This window comes from Cervus elaphus, chromosome 21 (assembly GCF_910594005.1).
Source record: "Cervus elaphus chromosome 21, mCerEla1.1, whole genome shotgun sequence".
Taxonomy (NCBI): Eukaryota; Metazoa; Chordata; class Mammalia; order Artiodactyla; family Cervidae; genus Cervus; species Cervus elaphus.
The window spans coordinates 22,981,859-22,996,620 of NC_057835.1; positions in this window are offsets into that span (position 1 = coordinate 22,981,859).

The following is a 14,762-nucleotide window of genomic DNA, read 5'->3' on the forward strand; positions in this document are numbered from 1 at the left end:
AATGTATAAAAACAAAATCACTACTTTGATTACCAGAAAATTAACACTGGGTTGGCCAAACACTTTGTTCATTTTTTCAGTGAGGTGGCTCTGTGCTTGTGCTTAGTCACTCAGTTGTGTCCAACTCTTTGAGACCCCATGGGCTGAAGTCCACCAAGTTCCTCTGTCCATGGGGATTCTCCAGGCAAGAATACTGGAGTGGGCTCTAGTAGGGCTCAGTTGTCTTTAAGTTTATTAGAAACAATTTTTTTAATTGTATTTTGACAGCTGTCAGAATGCATCTGTTAAAAACTCACCCTCTGATCAACAAGATGGCGGAGGAGTAGGTGGACATGGAATACATCTCTCTCCACAGATACATCAGGAACACACCTTCAGACACAGAAGTGCATGCAGAACACCAGCTGAGAGCTGACAGGAGTACCTGACCAGGGGAAAAGAATATATAGAGCCACACAAAACTCGGTAGAATGAAGGAACTAGGGGGGAAATGGGAGTGTTAGTAGGACTAGACCTGTCCTCAGCAGGTAAGGGAACTGAAGCAGGGGTCCTATCCCCACATCAGGGCAATTGTCTGAGTCAGAGGAGAAACATTTAAGGCTGAGAGAGAAACAGCTGATCTGTGGCAGCCTAAATGGAATGAGAATCAGACAGTCCTCGCCACAGCCATAAATACCCTAGATGTCGCAGTGGCTGGGAGTTGGAGTTTAGGGATTGTGGAGCAATCCCAGGGCAAGGGCTGCTGTTGACTGTGGAAAGACGGGTTGAGGGGATGTAAGGGAGGAGATTGTGGGGGGAAGAGATTGTGGGGGGAAATGCCTGTGGAGGAAAGCCAGGCAGCCATGGAAACAAGGCGATACTGCTGAGTCACGTGTAGGGGGTGGAGCCATCACCACAGCCTCTCTCTCCCCACAAGCCAGCATTGGCAGCTGAACAATAGAGAGGCTGGCCCATCAAACACCTGACTACAGAGTAGGACCCCACCCAGGGTGCCCCTCTAAGTGCCTGACATGCAGTTCTATAGAGTAGGACCCTGGGGGCGGGGCGGGGTGGAGGTGGGGAGGGCCTCTATGTGCCTGATGCTCCAACAACAGAGAAGGACCCTAGGCAATGAAACCCTCTAAGTGCCTGAATGGGTGGAGCTATGGAGAAAGACTGGTCAAAGAGGCCTTCTGATTGCCAGCTACAAGAGGCTTGAAAAAAGACTCTGATTGGGCCGTAACTCCTACAGCAGAGGCAGTCCATGTCCCTGCACACCTAGCACCGCCAGGGTCCCTGCAAGCCAAGCAGCTGTGCCACTTCACGATCAACTCTCACTGGGGCAGAACTGCCACAGGCAAAAAAAAAGTATTTCGCCTAGGCATGCAGGGTCGCTTTGGTAGTGTCCGACTCTTTGCGACCCTGTGGACTGTGGCCTGCCAGGCTTCTTTGTCAGACAGAGGGATTCTCCAGGCAAGGATACTGGAGTGTGTTGGCCAAAACTGGTTGCCATACCCTTCTAGAGCACAATATTTCCTGCTGCCCTATCTGCCAACTCCCCTGGGCACCTACCTGGTGCTGCCAGAACCCCTGAGACTCAAGCAGCTACACCACCTCTACACCTGGCCCTCACAGGGACAAACCTAATTCCTCCAGGGCAGCCTCAGGAACAAACCCCAGTGGACGACCCATATCTAAAGGTGGAAATAAAACCACAATTGAAACCCAGGGGCAGTGTGACTAAAGAAGAACACCCAAAACCCTTCCATCAGCTGTACAAGCTGCAAATTAAGTCCACATGCTCAACTAGGCAAACTCTGTGTCTGTGGAATATATAAAAGGTAATTGAGAGCTCCCACGAAAGAAAATGAACTAGTTCTGATAGCTGTGGACATTGGAGGCAACAACACAGAGGCGTGGGAGCAGATTAGAATCTGAGCTGCCCTCACAGCAGGTCCAGAGATCAGCACAGTGTTAGAGGACATCCTAGGGAGGTGAAGTGGACTGTGACTCCCAACGAGGTAAAGGACTCTGACAGCAGTGACTCAAGAAAAACAGTTATTATTTTTATGTTTTGACTTGTTCTGTAGATTCTTTTGGATTCTTTTTCTTTTTTTCCTTTTCCCTCCTTTTGTTGTAGTTGTCAATTTTATTGGCACTATGAAATCTAACTAAGCTTTTGAGCTTTTTTTTTCTTCTCAGTCACATTTTTTTGTTGTTGTTGTTATAAATCTCTGCCTCTATATTGGTCTTTTGCAGTTCTGGGGAGGTTTTGTTTTTGTTGTTGTTTTTGTTGTTTTAATCTATTATTATTTTTTCTACATTCTACATTTTTTCTACATTTCTAAATCTATATTATTTTTTCTATGACTCTGGTTTTTTCTATTTATTCCTTTGTTTGCTTTTCCTACTGTTCTTTTCCCCCTTGTAGTTAATTTTTATATAAATCTTCTTTATCTACCTCTATTTAACTTTGCATATCTATTCTTTCTTTTCTTTCTTTCCTTTAGTCTCAACATATTTGTTAGTTTTATTTTCATTGCTTTATACAGCAATTCGCACCTTGCTCTGGTTTTGTTTTCCAGTTTGTGCTTAAGTTAGTTTTGTTCTCTTTCTTCTTCCATATTTTTTCTTCTCTGTTTTATAATTTTAATTTTCTTAAACCTATTATATTTTTTCTACATTTATTCCTTTGTTTGCCTTTCCTACTGTTTTTTTCAACTTGCAGTTCATCTTCAATGTATATAAATCTTCATCTACCTCTATTTAACTTTGCATAGCTATTCTTTCTTTTCTTTCTTTCCTTTCCTCTCAACATATTTGTTAGTTTTATTTTCATTGCTCTATTCCCAATTAGCACCTTGCTTTTGGTTTTGTTTTCCAGTTTGTGTTTTAGCTAGTTTTGTTCTGGTAGATATAATTTTAGTGTTTCTTTGTTCGCCAGGTTGTACTTTATTTTTGTTGAACTGTTTTGATTTTGCTTACGGGTGTGTGTGTGTGTGTGTGTGTGTGTGTTCAGTCACACTTTTTCAGTTCAGTTCAGTCGCTCAGTCGTGTCCGACTCTTTGCGACCCCATGAATCGCAGCACGCCAGGCCTCCCTGTCGATCACCAACTCCTGGAGTCTACCCAAACCCATATCCATCGAGTCAGTGATGCCATCCAGCCATCTCATCCTCTGTCGTCCCCTTCTCCTCCTGCCCCCAATCCTTCCCAGCATTAGGGTCTTTTCCAATAAGTCAACTCTTCACATGAGGTGGCCAAAGTACTGGAGCTTCAGCTTCAGCATCAGTCCTTCCAATGAACATCCAGGACTGATCTCCTTTCGGATGAATTGGTTGGATCTCCTTGAAGTCCAAGGGACTCTCAAGAGTCTTCTGCAACACCACAGTTCAAAAGCATCAATTCTTCGGTGCTCAGCTTTCTTCACCGTCCAACTCTCACATCCATACATGACTACTGGAAAAACCATAGCCTTACTAGCCTTTGTTGGCAAAGTAATGTCTCTGCTTTTTAATATGCTATCTAGGTTGGTCATAACTTTCCTTCCAAGGAGTAAGCATCTTTTAATTTCATGGCTGCAATAACCATCTGCAGTGATTTTGGAGCCCCAAAAAATAAAGTCTGACACTGTTTCCACTGTTTCCCCATCTATTTGCCATGAAGTGATGGGACCAGATGCCACTTTTTATTGTTGTTATAAACCTCTGCATCTATGTTGGGCTTTTGCAGTTCTGTGAAGTTTTCCTTTTTTTCTTTTTTCTTCTTTTTCCTTTCTTCTTCCGTTTTTTATCTTTTTTCTTTTTTATAATTTTAACTTTTAATTTAATCTGTTATGTTTTTCCTACACTTATTCCTTTGTTTGCCTTTCCTTCTGTTCTTTTCCCCTTGCAGTTAATCTTTAATATATATAAATCTTCTTTATCTACCTCTATTTAACTTTGCGTATCTATTCTCTCTTTTTTTTTCTTTCTTTCCTTTCCTCTCAACATATTGTTAGTTTTGTTTTCATTGCTTTATTCCCCACTTGGCACCTTGCTTTAGTTTTGTTTCCCAGTTCATGCTTTAGTTAGCTTTATTCTTAACTGGTAAATATAATTTTTGATTTCCTTTGTTTGCTGGGTCAATCTATTGTACTTTATTTTTGTTGGACTGTTTTGATGTTACTCATGGATGTATATGTGTATATTCCATTATTTTAATTATTATTTGCCTGATTTTGTAACTGCCATTTGTCTGGGGTTCATCTTTGGTTTCTCGTTTTGGGATATGTGTTTTAATCTCACTTAATGCCTTAACAAACCACTTGTAGAATCTTCATTCCTGACCAGAAGATCAAGCCCTGAGCCTATGGAGTGGGAGCACTGACTCCAAAACCCTAGACTACCAGAGAACTAACCCTGGGGGTATTAAATAGTGAGAACCCCCACAAAGGAAACCACTGTAATACAAGACCCGGCATCACCCAGCCACCCATAGCACCCTGTGAAGGACATCTAAACAACAAACAAAATAAAAATACAAACCCAATCATCAGCAGACAAGATTACCACCTCACTCAGCCTTGCCCATGAGAGGAAAAACAAACAAACAAACAAAAATTCAGCACAAATGTCACCTTATAAGAAGCTTACACAAACCACTGGACCAACCTGAGAGGGTAGAAACCAAAAGTAAGACAGAATTCAACCTCGAAGCCTGGAAAAATGAAAACTCAAACACTCAAACACAATAAATTAAAAAATAATAATAGTGGAAAGGCAGATAAATACTACACAAATGAAGGAACAAACTAGAAACACATAAGTCCAAGTAAATGAAGAGGAAACAGGCAAACTACCTGAAAAAGAATTCAGAACAATGATAGTAAAGATGATCAAAACCTTGACAGCAAAATGGAGAAAATGCAAGAATCAATTAACAAAGACCTAGAAGAATTAAAGGAAAAACATGCAGAGACAAACAACACAATTATTGAAATTAAAAATACTCTAGAAGGAATCAATAGCAGAATATATGAAGCAGAATAATGAATCAGTGAGCTGGAAGATAAAATGGTGGAAATAACTTCTGAAGAGCAGAACAAAGTAAAAAGTATGAAAAGAACTGAGGATCATCTCAGAGACCTCTGGGACAATATCAAACACACTAACATTCAAATAATAGGGGTCCCAGAAGAAGGAGAGAAAAAGAAAGGGTATGAGAAATTTTTTGAAGCGATAATAGTTGAAAATTTCGCCAACATGGAAAAAGAAATAGTCAATCAAGTCCAAGAGGCACAAAGAGTCCCATATACCATAAACCCAAGGAGAAACATGCCAAAGCACATACTAATCAAACTAACAAAGACTAAACACAAAGAAAGAATATTAAAAGCAGTGAGGGAGAAGCAACAAGTAACATACAAGGGAAACCCTATATGCTTCACAGCTGATCTTTCAGCAGAAACTCTGCAGGCCAGAAGGGAATGGCAGGATATATATAAAGTACTGAAAGGGAAAAATCTACAACTAAAATTACTGTACCCAGCAAGAATCTCATTCAAAACTGATGGAGAAATAAAAAGGTTTTTAGACAAGCAAAAGTCAAGAGAATTACCAAACCAGCTCTACAACAAATGTTAAATGGACTTATACAGTCAAGAAATACAAGAGAAGAAAAAAGATATATAAAATCAACCCCAAACAATTAAGAAAATGTCAATAGGAATACATATATCAATAATCACTTTAAATGTAAATGGATTAAATGCTCCAACCAAAAGACACAGACTGACTGAATAGATACAATAACAAGACCCATATGTATGCTGTCTACAAGAAACCCACTTCAGACCTAAAGACACATATAAACTGAAAGTGAGAGGATGGAAAAATATATTCCATGAAAATGGGAAGCAAAAGAAAGCTGGAGTAGCAATCCTCATATCAGACAAAATAGACCTTAAGATAAAGAAGATTACAAGAGATAAGGAAGGACACTACATAATGATCAAGGAATCAATCCAAGAGGAAGACATAACAATTGTAAATATCTATGCATCCAACATAGGAGCACCTCAATACATAAGACAAACACTAACAGATATAAAAGGAGAAATTGACAGTAACACAATAATAGTAGGAGACTTTAATACCCCACTCACACCAATGGACAGATCATCAAAATAGAAAATTAAAAAGGAAACACAAGTCTTAAATGATACATTAGATGAGATAGATCTCATTGATATCTTCAGGACATTCCATCCAAATGCAGAAGAATACACCTTCTTCTCAAGTGCACATGAAACATTCTCCAGGATAGACCACATCTTGGGTCACAAACCAAACCTCAGTAAATAAGAAAATTGAAATCATATCAAGCATTTTCTTCAACACAATGCTATGAGACTAGATCAATTATAAGAAAAAAACTGTAAGAAACACAAACACTTGGAGACTAAACAACACGTTTCTAAATAACCAACAGGTTACTGAAGAAACCAAAAGGGAAATCAAAAAATTTCTAGAAACAAAAAACAATGAAAACACGACAACTCAAAACCTATGGGATGCAGCAAAAGCAGTCCCAAAAGGGAAGTTTATAGCAATACAATCCTATCTTAAGAAACAAGAAAAGCATCAAATAGACAGTCTAACTTTACATCTAAAACAACTGGAAAGAGAAGAAGAACAACAACAACAAAAAACTAAAATTAGTAGAAGGAAAGAAATCATAAAGATCCGAGCAGAAATAAATGAAAAAGAAATGAAAGAAAAAATAGTAAAGATTAATAAAACTAAAATCTGATTCTTTGAGATGATAAACAAAATTGACAAGCCTTTGGCCAGATTCTTCAAGAAAAAAAGAACCAAGTCAACAAAATTAGAAATGAAAAAGCAGAGGTTACAACAATGCATAAATACAAAGGGTTATAAGAGACTATTATGAACAACTCTATGGCAATAAAATGGATAACCTGGAAGAAATGGACAGATTCTTAGAAAAGTTCAATCTTCTATGACTGAACCAGGAAGAAATAGAAATTATGAACAACCCAATTACAAGCACTGAAATTGAAGCTGTGATCAAAAATTTCCCAAAAAACAAAAGCCCAGGACCAGATGGCTTCACAGGAGAATTCTATCAAACATTTAGAGAAGAGCTAATGTCTATCCTTCTAAAATTCTCAAAAAATTGCAGAGGAAGGAACACTTCCAAACTCATTCTACAAGGCAACCATCACCCTGATACCAAAACCAGACAAAGGGAACACAAAAAAAGAAAACCACAGGCCAATATTACTGATGAACATAGATGCAAAAATCCTCAATAAAATTTTAGCAAACAGACTTCAGCAACACATCAAAAAGCCCATACACCATGATCATGTTGGGTTTATTCCAGGAATGCAAAGATTCTTCCATATATGCAAATTAATCAATGTGATATACCATATTAACAAATTGAAAGATTAAAACCACATGATCATCTCAATAGATGCAAAAAAAAAAAAAAAAAAAACCTTTGACAAAATTCAGCCACCCATTTATGATGAAAACTCTTCCAAAAAAATGGGCATAGAAGGAATCTACCTCAACATGGTAAAGGCCATATATGATAAGCCTACAGCAAACATTATTCTCAGTGGTGAGAAACTGAAAGCATTCTCCCTAAGATCAGAAACAGGCAAGGGTGTCCCCTTTCACCACTATTATTCAACATAGTTCTGGAAGTCCTAGCTATAGCAATCAGAGAAGAAAAGGAAATAAAAGAAATCCATATGGAAAAGAAGAAGTAAAGCTCTCACTGTTTGCAGATGACATGATACTGTATATAGAAAACCCTAAAGAGAGTATCAGAAAATTACTAGGACTAATCAGTGAATTTAGCAAAGTTGCAGGATATAAAATCAATAAACAGAAATCACTTGCATTTCTATATACTAACAATGAAAAATCAGAAAGAGAAATGAAGGAATCAATCCCATTCACCATTGCAACAAAAAGAAAAAAATATCTAGGAATAAACCTACCTAAGGAGACAAAATAACTATATACAGAAAACTGTAAAACATTGATGAAAGAAATCAAAGGCAACATAAACAGATGGATAGATATTCCATGTTTCTGGGTAGGAAGAATCAATATTGTGAAAATGACTAAACCACCAAACACAATCTATACATTCAATGTGATCCCTATCAAATTACCAATGGCATTTTTCACAGAACTAGAACAAAAAATTTCACAATTCATATGGAAACACAAAAGGCCCCAAATAGCCAAAGCAGGCTTAAGAAAGAAGAATGGAACTGGGGGAATCAACCTTCCTAATTTAAGATTATACTACAAAAGCTACAGTCATAAAGACAGTATGGTACTAGCACAAAAACAGAAATATAGATCAATGGAACAAGATAGAAAGCCCAGAAATAAACCCATGTACCTATGGGTACCTTATTCTTGACAAAGGAGGCAAGAATATATAATGTGGCAAAGAGAGCCTCTTCAATAAATGGTACTGGGAAAACTGGACAGCTACATGTAAAAGAATTAAATTAGAACACTTCCTAACACCATACACAAAGATAAACTCAAAATGGATTAAAGACCTAAATATAAAATCAGAAACTATAAAATGCTTAAAGGAAAACATGAGCAGAACACTCAATGACATAAATCAAAGCAAGATCCTCTGTGACCCACCTCCTAGAGTAACGGAAATAAAAACAAAAGTAAACAAGTGGGACCTGATTAAACTTAAAAGCTTTTGCACAGCAAAGGAAACTATAAGCAAGGTACAAAGACAACCCTCAGAATAGGAGAAAATAATAGCAAATGAAATAACTGACAAAGGATTAATTTCCAAAATATACAAGCAGCTCATACAATTCAATACAAGACAAACAAGCAACCCAATCAAAAAGTGGGGAAAAGACCTAAACAGACATTTCTCCAAATAAGACATACAGATGGCTAACAAACACATGAAAAGATACTCAACATCACTCAGCATTAGAGAAATGCAAATCAAAACCACAATGATATATTACCCCACACCAGTCAGAATGGCCATCATCAAAAAGTCTGCAAACAATAAATGCTGGAGAGGGTGTGGAGAAACTGGAACACTCTTGCACTGTAGATTGATACAGGTGGCAATATAGATTGATACAGCCACTATGGAAGACGGTATGGAGATTCCTTAAAAAACTAGGAATAAAACCACCATATGACCCAGCAATCCCACTCGTAGGCATATACCCTGAGGAAACCAGGGTTGAAAAAGACACATGTATCTCATTGTTCATTTCAGCACTATTTACAAAGCTAGAACATGGAACCAACCTAGATGCCCATTGACAGATGAATGGATAAAGAAGTTGTGGTATATATATACACAATGGAATATTACTTAGCCATAAAAAGGAATGCATTTAAGTCAGTTCTAATGAAGTGGATGAGCCTAGAACCTATCATACAGAGTGAAGTGAATCAGAAAGAGAAAGAAAAATATCATATTCTAATGCACATATACAGAATCTAGAAAAATGGTTCTGAAGAATTTATTTATAGGGCAGCAATGGAGAAATAGACACAGAGAATAGACTTATGGACATGGGAGAGGGGAGGGGAGGAGAGGGTGAGATGTATGGAAAGAGTAACATGGAAACTTACATTACCACATGTAAAACAGATAACCAACGAGAATTTGCTATATGGCTCAGGAAATTCAAACAGGGACTCTGTATCAACCTAGAGGAGTGTGATGGGGAGAGTGATGGGAGGGAAGTTCAAAAGGGAGGGGATATATGTATACCTATGGTTGATTCATGTTGAGGTTTGACAGAAAACAACAAAATTCTGTAAAGCAATTATCCTTCAATAAAAAAATAAATTAAAAGCCACAATGAGATGTCATTTCATACCCACCTACATGGTTAAAATCAAAAGACAGGCTATAACAAACATTCATAAGGATGTGGAGAAATTGAAATGTTCATATGTTACTGGTGAGATTGTATCAATAAAATTAAAAAACAGTTTGGTAATTCAAAATGTTAACCACACAGCTACCCTATGATGCAGAAATTTCACTCTCAAGTATATGCCCATGAGAAATGAAAACATACATCCACACAAAAACTTGTACACAAATGTTCACATGATCATTATTCATAAAAGCCCAAAGTGGAAACAATCCAAATTCTTAACAAGTTATAGATGAATAAAATGTATTATATCTATACAATGGAATATTATTCAGCCATAAAAAGAAATGAAATACTGAAACATGCAACATGGATGGACCTTGAAAACATGCTATGTGAAAGAAGCCAGTCACAGAAGACCAATATTGTATGATTCGATTTATATAAAATGTCCAGAATAGGCATTATAGAAAGTAGATTAGTGGTTGTCTAAGTCTGGGGTGTGCAAGAGTGTGAGGTAGAGAATGAGAAATGACTTCTAATGAGTATGGGTTTCCATTTTGAGGTTATGAAGATGTTCTATAATTAATAGCTGCCTAACAGTATTCTTGCCTGGGAAATCCCATGGACAGAGGAGCCTGGCGGGCTACAGTCCATGGAGTTGCAAAAGAGTCAGACACAACTTAGCGACTAAACAACAGTGAATGTACTAAAAACCACTGAATTGTACACTTTAGATGAGTGATCGTAAGCTGTGCTTTATATCACAATAAAGCCCCCCCCCAAAAAAAAAAACTCACCCTCTGACACAAATCACAGCAAGACCCTCTGTGCCCCACCTGCTAGAGTAATGGAAATAAAAACAAAATAAATAGGACCTGATTAGATTTAAAAGCTTTTACATAACAAAGGAAGCTATACACAAGGTGAAAAGACAACCCTCAGAATGAGAGAAAATAATAAACAAAACAACTGACAAATAATTAATCTCCAAAATATACAAGCAGCTCATGCAGTTCATTTTTTTTTCATTTATTTTTATTAGTTGGAGGCTAATTACTTTACAATATTGTAGTGGTTTTTGTCATACATTGACATGAATCAGCCATGGATTTACATGTATTCCCCATCCCAATTCCCCCCTCCCACCTCCCTCTCTACCCCATCCCTCTGGGTCTTCCCAGTGCACCAGGCCCGAGCACTTGTCTCATGCACCCAACCTGGACTGGTGATCTCTTTCACCCTAGATAATATACATGTTTTGATGCTGTTCTCTCGAAACATCCCACCCTCGCCTTCTCCCACAGAGTCCAAAACTCTGTTCTGTATGAGAAAAACAAACAACCCAATCAAAAAGTGGGCAGAAGACCTAAACAGACATTTCTCAAAAAAATACACAAAGATGGCTAAGAAACACATGAAGAGATGCTCAACATTGCTCATTATTAGAGAAAAGCAAATCAAAACTGCAATGAGGTATCATCTCACACTGGTCAGAAAGGCCATCATCAAAGAGTCTACAAATATGCTTGCTTCGGCAGCACATATACAAAGAGTCTACAAACAATAAATGCTGGAGAGGGTGTGGAAAAAGGGAACTATCTTACACTGTTGGTGGGAATGCAAACTGATACAACCACTATGGGGAACAGTAGTAGATTCCTTAAAAAACTAGGAATAAAACTATCATACAACCCAGCAATCCCACTACTGGGCATATGCCTTGAGAAAACCACAGTTGAAAAAGATGCACCCCAATGTTCATTACAGTATTATTTACAAAAACTGGGACATGGAAGCAACCTAGATAGCCATCAGCAGATGAATGGATAAGGAAGTTGTGGGACATATACCCAAAAGAATATTACTCAGCTATAAAAAGGAATGCATTTGAGTCAGTTCTAATAAGGTGGATGAACCTAGAGGCTATTATACAGAGTGAAGTAAGTCAGAAAGAGAAAGACAAATACCATTTATTAATGCAAATATGTGGGATCTAGAAAGATGATACTGATGATCCTACATACAAGGCAGCAAAAGAGACACAGACAAAAAGAACAGACTTCTGGACTCAGTGGGAGAAGGAGAGGGTGAGATGACTTGAGAGAACAGCACTGAAACATATACAAACAGATAGCCAGTTGGAGTTTGATTTATGATGCAGGGCACCAAAAGCCGGGGCTCTGTGATGAACTGGAGGGATGGGATGGGGAGGGAGGTGGGAGGGGAGTTCAGGAGGGAAGGGACACATGTATGCCTACGGCCAATTCATATTGATGTACGGCAAAAACCATCACAATACTGTAAAGTACTTGCCCTCCAATTAAAGTAAATGAAAACTTTAAAAACTTACCAAACTGGTGAATTTTTATATAGCAATTTTAATATTGAAGATGGTAGAAAAAGTAACATTTTGGCATATTATACTTTATTAATTCAAGAAATATAAAAACTCAACTGAAATGCAAAAAAAGATTTGTGCAGTGTATGGAGAAACTGTTGTGACTGTTTCACCATGTCAAAAGTGGTTTGCGAAGTTTTATGCTGCAGATGTCTCACTGGACGATGCTCCACAGTCAGGTAGACCTGTTGAAGTTGACTCTGATCAAATAGAGACATTAATTGAGAACAATCAACATTATACCACACAGAAGATATATGACATACTCAAAATATCCAAATCAAGTGTTGAAAATCATTTGCATTAACTTGGTTAATCACTTTGATGTTTGGGTTCCACATAAGTGAAAAAAAACCTTATTGAGCATATTTCCACATGCAATTCTCTACTGAAACAACAAAGCATCCTGTTTTTAAAGCAAATGTTGATTCGCAATGAAAAGTGGATACTGTGCAAAAATATGGAGTGGAAGGGAATGTGGGGCAAGTGAAATGAACCACCACCAACCACACCAAAGGCCAATCTTCATCCAAAGAAGGTGATGTTGTGCATATGGGGGAACTGGAAGGGAGTCCTCTCTTACGAGCTCCTTCCAGAAAACCAAATGATTAATTCCAACAAGTACATTCAATTAGAGCAGTTGAAAGCAGCACTCGCATTGTCCTGAATTAGTCAACAGAAAATGCATAATCTTCCATCAGGATAATGTAAAACCACATGTTTCTTTGATGATCAGGCAAAAACTATTACAGCTTGGCTAAGAAGTTCTGATTTAGTCACCATATTCAGCAGACATTTCACCTTCAGATTTCCATTTATTTCAGTCTTTACAAAATTATCTTAAGGGAAAAAATTTCAATTCCATGGACAACTGTAAAAGGCACCTGGAACAGCTCTTTGTGCAAAAAGATAAAAAGTTTTTGGAGGAAAAAAAAAAAAAAAGTTTTTGGAGGACAGAATTATAAAGTTGCCTGGAAAATGGCAGAAGGCAGTGAAACAAAACGGTGAATACATTGTTCAGTAAAGCTCTTGGTGAAAATCAAAACTATGTCTTTTATTTTTACTTAAAAACCAAAATAAAATTTTTGCCAACCCAATATAATATTGTCTGTCATTTATACATCAATTTTTTTAAAAGGGAATTTTCTTGTGGTCCAGTGGTTAGAACTCAGTGTTTTCACTGGGACAGCCTGGCTTCAATCCCTAGTTGGGGAACCAAGATCATGTAAACCAAAAATTAAATAAATAAATAAATTTAAAAAGAAGAAAAATTCTATCTTTAGAAAGTAAAAGAGTGTAGTGAGATTAAAATCCAGATGTCACATGAAACTTAGAAAGGAGGCAGATTGAAAGGAAAATATCTGCTGAAGTTTGACTCTCCAGCGGATCAGACAAATTGAGGAACTGAAGAGGAACAGTGATTGGCATAATACTAGAATGTTTGTTTGTTCAAACAGGCTTTATCGTTTTTTAAGGAAGTTTTGAGTTCGCAGTAAAATTAGACAGGCACAGGGAGGTGCCATAAGCTCCCTGCTCTGTTATTCCCACCCCCCACCCAGGGGCTCAAAGCCTCCTGCTCCCCAACTATCGTATCAACATTCTGTAAGTCAGTTACTATGGATGAATCTACATGAAAACATCATGGTTGCCAGAGTCCAGCATCTACATTAGGCATCACTCCTAGTGTTGTACATTCTATGGGTTTTGACTCTTATCTGACCATCAATGTACCACACTGTATAATTTCTTGTCTTAAAAACCCTCTGTGCTTGACTTACTTATCACCCCCCACCCCTCAACGCTGCCACAAACCGCTGGCTATGCACTGATCTTTTCACCCTTTTCGTGGTTTGCCTTTTCAGGAATGTCCTAGGTAGTTGGTATCTTAAGATTTGCCGCTTCTCCAGATTGGCTTCTTTCAATGAATAAAATGCACTGAAGGTTCCCCTCCTGTCTGCCCATGACTCCATATCTCTCGTGACTTTTCAGCACTGAAGAACATCCTGTTGCATGGATGAAGCTCAGTCTATGTGTCCATTCAACACCTGAAGGACATCTTGGTGGCTTCCAAGTTCTGCCAGTTATGAATAAAGCTGACATTAAAGTCCTATATAGACTTCTATAAGCATTAGATATAAGCATTCGGCTCACTTGGGTCCATGGAATCAAAGAGTTCGATGACTGGATCATATGGTGAGAACGTGTTTCATTTTCAGAATTTCTGAAGATGGTGGCCGACAGCATGTCAGCATACTGAGGAATTAAGCCAAGGAACAAGGTAGAATTCAATGATCAGCAAGAAAGATGTCGCCAAGACAAAACCACACTTCCACTCTCTGAGGGTTGACAGCTGATCCTGAGAACAAAGTGGACACAAGACCGATGCACAGGAGAGAAGCATCTGCATTTATTTCCCTTGAGTTTGACGTGACCCAGGGCGCCCTCCTAAGGAAATGAAGAAAGACCT